We start from the raw sequence: 9,055 nt of genomic DNA, 5'->3' as shown, positions 1-9,055 counted from the left end.
TGGTTCAGACCGGGATTTATTTGGACACTCATAGTAGTACTTGTAGATTTTCTAAGTTTAACCTATAGTTTAGGAATATTAATTTTAACCTAAGGTTTGATTAATATGACTGATATTGAGGATAATATTTATTATACTATAAGGTTTAGATAAGAACCAATTAGATAATAGCACATGTTATGTATGGGTTTATTAATGACTAAGTATTTTGATGATTTAATTTATTAAGGTTAAAATTTGAATACTCTAAGGTCAGTCAGCAGCTTTGAAAACGTTAGAGGGCTTAGTCAAGGCTGTTTACTCAATTTAAATTAAGCTAAAAATGTGTAATTTCGTGTTTAAATAATCAGCGTATGCCGATATATCGCAGCTATAGGGGGCGATATATCGCAGCACGAAGATACAAAAAACACGAAACGTTGCACGATTGCCTCGGACATACTGGCCCAGGCAATATATTGCCTACAGGGGGGCGATATATCGCCCCTCTTAGCATATTTTGAAATTTTTCAAAAACGTTCTCCATTCAAACCTTCAACCTCTTGATGAATCCAGCATCTGTTTGAACGAGTCTTCAGCCTCTGCTGAACGATAATTCAAATTATTTTCACTTAAAAGCCATTATTTTTATTCAAGTTAAATGAAGATCTTTTCATTCCTAAACTCTATAAATAGAACCTAGTACCAACCATTTATTCATCTATTACTCTAAGTTCAGAGGCTGCAAGTTGCTAGGTGAGTGTGAGAGTGTAAACACTTGGGTTGGGAATTATAAGCTTGACCATTATAAGCTTATCAAACACTTGGGGAAGTAAGGTTTATTCACATTTCGGTTCAAGGTTTAGATTAGTCATATAAGTCTTCAAGGTATTTCCAAACTCTAGTCCATTTCTGTATTATGTTCTTTAAAAATTCTCATAGTCTTCTACTCATTCTAACCTTATTCTTATTCTTGGTTAGGAAATCCAAGTTCTTAAGCACAAGGTTTTTGGTAAGTATATTTTGATAGCATAGTCCCTTTTTCACTTTCATTCCTTTTCTTCAATATACTCACCATATTATAAATGGTTTTTAGGAGTGTTCCAAGGTCCCAAATTAGTTCTCATATCCCGGTTGTTTTGGTAAGGAAAATAAGATAGGATTTATGTGTTATATGCTTTTATATGTTATCTTATGATTTTATGTTATGTAATATGTTATGTTAAGTATGATTGTAGACTTGGGCATATGACCTATATGACTAACAAGCCCCAAATAGATTATGGGCATATGACTTGCTTAGCTAGCAAGACCCCACTAATCTAATAGGCATATGACTTGCTTAGTTTATGGGACCCTAAGTAATAATGGCCATTATAGTATGTATGTGACATAAGTGTTATAGTATGTTTTATGTTGCATTATGAATTTGTTATGTATATGGCTATATGTTAGATTTTCCTTGCTGGGCATTAGGCTCACTCCTTTTTGTTTATATGTGTAGGAAAATAGTTTTAGTGGCGGATAAGGTTCTTGGCAGCTTGGGGAATGTGTATTGAGGCGGAATGGATTCAAAGAGCCGAGAGTTTCGATTCGAGGATGTAGTTTTTGTTCTTATGGTTTTTATATGTATTTTTCCGCATTTTATTATGTAATCTCTTTTTAAATTATCATTATGTCATGTTTTGGTTTTAAAACAATGGGATCTCATATCCTAACTTAAACTTTATGTAAGTTTGACCTTTGTTTTTACAAGTTTTAATGAAGTTATGATCTTATCACTTGTAAGTGTTATTAAGAATTAGTGTTTATGTATAGTTTTCGTTAATGGTCCAAAAGTCTAGAGTAGTTGGGTCATTACAATTTGTTTATTGTATTATTTTTTTTCAGATGTTTTTAAAAAATATTGTAATATTATGTGATGGAATGTGGAAAAAGAATGAGGACTCGTGGAAATGGATTTCAAATGGCTCGCGATAAAGATCAAGTTTGGTACAAACTAACCTAACTTATGAGGAGTTAGTTGAACATATTTATGAAGTTGCAGAAATCGATCACAACCTCTTCGATATAGAATTAACTTACAAGAAAACGACAATGGTGGAGATTGAACCAATTGCAATAAAAAATAGTAGAGACATTGTTAGTTTCTTTACATGGCAAGAGCGTGATTTGGTTCCATTATGTGTGGGTTTGATCAAGAAGATGGAAAATGTGCTCATTAAGGATAAACTTGTTACTAATATTGATTCTACTACAAATGTTAATTAAGATCCAATAACCTACTTTCAAAATTGTTCTACCCGACAGCCATCTTCTCCTTGTAGTATGACAATATTCATGTATCAAACTCTTATAGTATGACTTGTATTGGATATTTATTAGCAAAGGCAATGGAATGGTATTTTGTTTATGTATAAAATTGTTCTAATATACCACAAACTGTTATAGACTACTTGTGTTGGATGTTTTTGTTTCAGACCTCTTTGTGTTATATTTCGATAGCCTGTCTAAAACTTTCAACAGCTAGTCTCAAATTTTGACGGCCTGTCTAAAACTTTCGACAGCTAGTCTAAAAGTTCGACTGCCTGTCTAAAACTTTCGACAACTAGTCTGAAATTTCGATTGCTTGTCTAAACATTTTGACAACTAGTCTCAAATTTTGACGGCCTGTCTAAAAATTTCGACAGCTAGTCTAAAATTTTGTCTGCCTGTCTAAAAATCTCGATAGCTAGTCTGAAATTTCGACTGCTTGTCTAAATATTTCGATAGCTAGTCTAAAATTTTGACTGCTTGTCTAAAACTTTCGACAGCTAGTCTCAAATTTTGACAGGTTGTCTAAAATGTTTGAAATGTCTAAAAAGACTCCAATAACACAATAAATGAACATATATCTCAATTAACATTTTATAAAGTTAAACAAAACTTAATCTTTATGAGATTATGATGATTACAAATTTAGTGGTACATATTTCAATCAAACTACTATGATGATCAAGGATTGAGTGGTAGATAATCTATTGAGGTACTATTATGATGATTATGTTTATAGTATAAGAACAACACTTTATCATGTAGAATTGGATCTTAATTAATTATACCTTTTTGACAATTAGTCGTGAGTTTCGACAACTTGTCTAAAAATTTATAAGTTAAACAAAACTTAATCTTTAATAGATTATGATGATTACAGATTGAGTGGTACATATTTCAATCAAACTACTATGATGATCAAGGATTGAGTGGTAGATAATCTATTGAGGTACTATTATGATGATTATGTTTATAGTATAAGAACAACACTTTATCATGTAGAATTGGATCTTAATTAACATTTGTAGTAGAATCAATATTAGTAACAAGTTTATCCTTAATGAGCATATTTTCCATCTTCTTGATCAAACTCACACATAATGGAACCAAATCACGCTCTTGCCATGTAAAGAAACTAACAATGTATCTACTATTTTTTATTGCATTTGGTTCAATCTCCACCATTGTCGTTATCTTGTAAGTTAATTCTATATTGAAGAGGTTGCGATCGATTTCTGTAACTTCATAAATATGTTCAACTAACTCCTCAAAAGTTAGGTTAGTTTGTACTATTAGGAGTGTGTCCTAAAAGCATGTAAAGACATTTGTTTTTTCTGTGAATAAATAAATACAATGGTTTATTATTATTGTCATATTTAGATTGATAAATTATTGTTTGAATAATTTTGTAAATATCAGAAAAATTCCATATTCATTATTGAGGATGTGATCTTGTATTAGTACGAGAGAATTAAGATCACATGAATGGATAAAAATAGTCAACAATAACAAATTAAAGTTATGAAATTCTTTAATTGGAGTTGTAAGTACGGTTTACTGAGTATCCTAATGATACAAATAATCTAGATTCGGATTATTGATGTGGAAAGACATCTCGGTAAATGTGCTTTATATAATATGATTATATATGGCATGGACCGATATGAATTAAAGTCTTTATCCAAAAACCATTTAATAATAAAGACTTGTAATTCATATCATAACTGATGATCATTTATAGATCAACCTAAATCCTCAGTGTTCATGAACTCCTGTTCATGTTTATTAAATCTTTTGATTCATTCGTTAAGGTCTCTTCAAAGAATGAGGCTAATGACTTTTGTTTTGGAGATTTAATATCATGGATGGCTGGGAACATGTATCAACAATACGGAATCTAATCTTTCCTAACGGATCGTATATTAGTTCCCTTAAGGGTTAATTATGGAACTGAATGATTTTGAGCTCAAATCTATAATTAGATTATAGATTAATTATTCACTAGTGAATTAATGGTACTTAAGGAATAAGAAGTAAATTAGAAATGTTAAATGGTAATTCTTCCATTCTAATTTATGAACTAATTAATTAGAGGGTTGAACTATTGTAAGATGGTTATATCAATGGACGACTTAAGAAAAAGATTTCTGTAAAAGTATATCTATAACATTAATAGTGCAATTATGAATTTATGGTGGAGTAATATCAGAATTAATAAATTAACTATTATAATTAAAAAGTTTAATTATTTAGTTTCAATTTATTGGAGCTTAATGTTATAGGTCAATGGTCTCCGAAATGACTCAAACAAACACTGACAAAGGTAAATACAAAAATGGGCAAAAAAGACTTATGTGATAAGTAAAATATTTTTCTATGTATCAAACATAATTATTGCTTAATTATGTGTAATTAATTAATTAAGAATTAATTAATTATTTGATTTAACAAAAATATAATTAATTTTGAATTAATTTATTTTTGGGATTTTTGGTATTTAAATAATAATAAAAATTGGGAAAAATCACATACCATCACAGGCATGTGGTACACGTGTGGCACAGTGCACAGGCACTGTGCTACACGCATAAGAGAGTGTACTCAGTCTCTTGATTCCACAATTTTAGTTATTTAAATATTAAATAAATAATGAGATATTTTAATATGATTAAAATATTATTATTTAAACAAAAATCTGATAACTGATCAATTATTAAAATAACAAATATTTTAATATATTGGATATATTAAATATAGGATATCAGTTTTTCATAGAACGTAACTTTTCAGGGATAGAAAAATATCTAGGAATCTCTCTCAGAGAAAGAGAACAGTGACAAAAACTAAAGTCATTGTTCTTCACAAAACCTAGGTCCAAACTTTATAAGATCTCATGTGTTGAGAACATCTGATAAATAGTTTATTGTCTATTATTTGTATAGCGAGCCCACACTCGTTCTTTGTGTGCCTGAGAACATTTTGGAAGATCTTGGTGTGAGATCTCAAGGATTCAGCCATACGAAAAGATAGCAGCAAGGAAGGACCTGAGGTAATTTTTCTGTTCATGTCCTTGATTCAATATATATATGCATGTGAAGAAGTAGATCTAGAAATCTTATGGGATTAATCTAACAATTTGATTGTTGTTCCGCTGCGTATAATCTCTGATTTGATCAATAAAAACCAACATGTACCAAACTTGATCTTGTTTGTGAGCCATTTGAAATCCATTTCCACGAGTCCTCATTCTTTTTCCACATTCCATCATATAATATTACAATATTTTTTAATGACATCTGAAAAAAAATACAATAAAAAAATATAAATTCTTGGTATTACTTTGATTAAAAAGTTATATAAAAAAATGAAAATCAAGTTGAAAATCTAGAAATTCGATAATATGTCTGAAAATTAGACAACCTGTCTGATAATTCGACAACCCGTCTGAAAATTCGATAGGTGATTGAAAATATATGACGATCTGTCTAAAAATTAGACTACCTGTCTAAATTTGACAGATGGTCTAAAATTTAGACAGGTGGTCAAAAAATTACGACTACTAATCTGAAATTTAGACAACTGGTCTAAAATATTAGACTCCTTGTCGAAAAATTAGACAAGCTGTAAAAAAATTATGGATTTCTCTATCTTGAAAATAGCCGAAACCACCATTAATTTTTTCAAATTTTCAAGCTTTAACCTCCATAAAACACCAGAAATAAACCTAAATCATTACTTATACTTTCAATATACTAAAACAATCATTTTGCATTTTAAATCTAAAAAACAAATATCAAAAATCTCATATTTTATATATATAAAAAAAACTTTTATAAACCAACCTTTTGAATGAGTGGTGGCTGGATTTGTGGAGAAATGGCAGCATCCGGTGATGAGCAGTGTTCGCTGGCGGTAGGGGGCAGTGGTCGCCGGTGGTGGTGGTGGTGGCAGTAGGGGATGATAGTGGGTGGTTGTGGATGGGTGAGAGGAAGAAGATGATAGTTATTAGAGTTTTTATTTTAATTTATTATTATTTTATTTTAAGGGTAAAATGGGTAATACAAAAAATTCATTAATAAAAGAGGTCATTTAGCTAAAAACTATTGAAACTAGGCCAAAGTGCAAATTGCACTATAAAAAAAAGGCTATTTTGCACAAGGACCCCAAAAAATAATAACTCACTAATATATGGAGAATAAAATATTAAACTACATGAATAAATTGTATCACTACAAAAAACGGGACTTTTGCTGGCGCAAATTTAGTGAGGTTTTGCGCCGGCAAAACCCAGGTAGTTTTTGCCGACGCAATTTTGTGCCGGCAAAGGATCGCGACGTACCCCTGTCGCTAATTTCACTTTTACCGACGCAAATGTAATGCGCTGGCAATGGTATATTTTGGCGACGAAAAAATACGCCGGCAAAAATAATGATGCGCCGACAAAATTTTTTGTCACGTTGTTGTGGAAAACACTTTTAGCGGCACAAAAATGCGCCGGCAAAAGTTGACTCTTTTAGTGGCGCATTTTTGCGCCAAGAAAGGTGTATATATGCAGTGAGGATTGAAACTTTTGCCGACGTAATTTTGTGCCGGTAAAAGTATTTTTTAAATAATATTTTTAATTAAATTACTAATTTTATTTTCAATATATTAATATTAATTAATAATTTTCTATTTTAATATATTAATAATTATTTAATTTTTTAGTAATATTATTTAATTAGAAATAAAATTAAAATTAAAATTTTATAAATAAATAAATAAATAAAAATTACAACTATTAATATTTATTATCTCCACCAAACATGAAAATATAAAAATAGTTTAGTAAAATAAATGTCTCATAAATTAAACTTTTAATAAATAAAAAAAAAACTTCTAAAAATGAGTACTGCCCGCCTCATCATCCCGCCCCCGTCAGCATCATCGTCCTCGTCCAGATCCTAATCTGGTAAGTCAATAGTAAAACCAGGAGCCAATTCACCAACCTGCTTCAACAAAGCACTGAGCAGGAGATCTTGACGCCGTTGATGACTCTCAAGTTTGGTATTATGCTTTTTTAGGTTCTGATTTTCTAGCATAATGTCCTCAGTTCGCTGGAAAATGTTGTCCATTTCAGGTGGCAATTGCCCGGACATTTGAGAAGTTGACGAAGATGATGCCCTCTTTGCGCCAATTGCCTTCAACCTAGGCAACCCCCCAAACCCTTTCTTATAACGCGAGCGGGGTCCAAGGACATCCGTGACAATATCCATATCAGGCGGGAACTGACCGTTGACATTATCGCCGACACAAGAAGCAGCAGATGATACAAGGGCCGTACTCTGCGATGCTCGACACTCGGTCATCTCAGTCTGCACAATAAAAAGCACGTATCTCGAATTCCAATATAACATTATTTGAAAACCTAACTTATAAATTTTTAATATAACAACATATAAAATATAACTTTATTATCTATCTGCCAACATCCTATCATTAATGACTGCAGACTAGTGATTGAAAAAGAATGTAATTAATTTTGTTCCCATATCAGGGAGCAAGTGGGCTAAAGTAAATTTGGTCATGAAAATCCATATCTGAATAAAAGTCATGAAGATGTTGTTGATATATACGGTAAGTGCAGTTAATTCAATTAATGGGGAATTTACGTCTCCAAACATATACATCAACTACATTTGCATGTCTTTCATTCATATATGGATTTTCATGACCAAATTTACTTTAGCCCGCAAGCTCCCTGATACGAGGACAACATTAGATACATTCTTTTTTTTTATCTTAGTCCTCAATCATTAATCATAAAAATATTGGCACATAGATTATAAAGATTTAATTGTTAAAAATTTAATTAATAATTAATAAATAATTACTAATTGACAACAACCAATTAATAATTAATATTTATTAATTATTTACTAAACTTTTTTAAAGTTAAATGATCATAAATTAGTTAAGGTTATGCAACTTACATGTTTTGTCGTCATTGCATCATTAATCCACTTATCCTTCTTCTTATGGAGGTGCTCGAATGTGTCGATCATGCTCGAGAGCTCGTCAGTAGATGGGTCCATCTAAAAAAGCAAATTATTTAAACATTGTGACATTTATAATATTTTCGTAAATGTAAGGATATATGTTATTATAATTTGCGTGATCATAAACATGGGCAACGATGGATTTGGAACCGTGTCCTCCTGGTATGGTCATTTTTGCTCGAACTTCTTTATTTTTCTTCGATATACGCTTCAAACAGAAAACAGTACTCATTAATCTAGATTGTAATTTTATAATTAAAAATTAATGTAAAATCTACGGCATACCTGGTGAGAATCAGAACCCCAAAAATCACATAGAATTACCCAATCAGAAGAAGTAATCGACACAAAAGGTTTTGACTTCGCTCTCTCATTGTCCACCTCTCCTCCAACATCTACCCAGTGTTTCTTTATTGTGTGGTGCCAATCAGTCAGATATTTTTGCATTTGTCTTACCATGGCATCGTTGATTACTAGATTGTCTTCTGGATAAATGAATTTTTCCTAAAATCACAATTAAATTTGGAATTTGTTAAAATATTATGAAGATAGACAAAATATTTAATAGTGAGTTATTAAAGGTTTAAAAAATGCTTACATATAGCCTCTTTCGAATAACTTGGATATCAGCTGGTTTTACTTATTCCCAAACTAGTGTAGTTGGGGGTACGGTGCTATGCAAATAACGAGCCATGGAATTGTTGAACCACTTGCCGTACTTTTGA

The sequence above is a fragment of the Humulus lupulus genome, chromosome 7 (genome assembly GCF_963169125.1).
Source record: "Humulus lupulus chromosome 7, drHumLupu1.1, whole genome shotgun sequence".
Lineage (NCBI taxonomy): Eukaryota > Viridiplantae > Streptophyta > Magnoliopsida > Rosales > Cannabaceae > Humulus > Humulus lupulus.
This window is presented reverse-complemented; position numbering follows the sequence as displayed.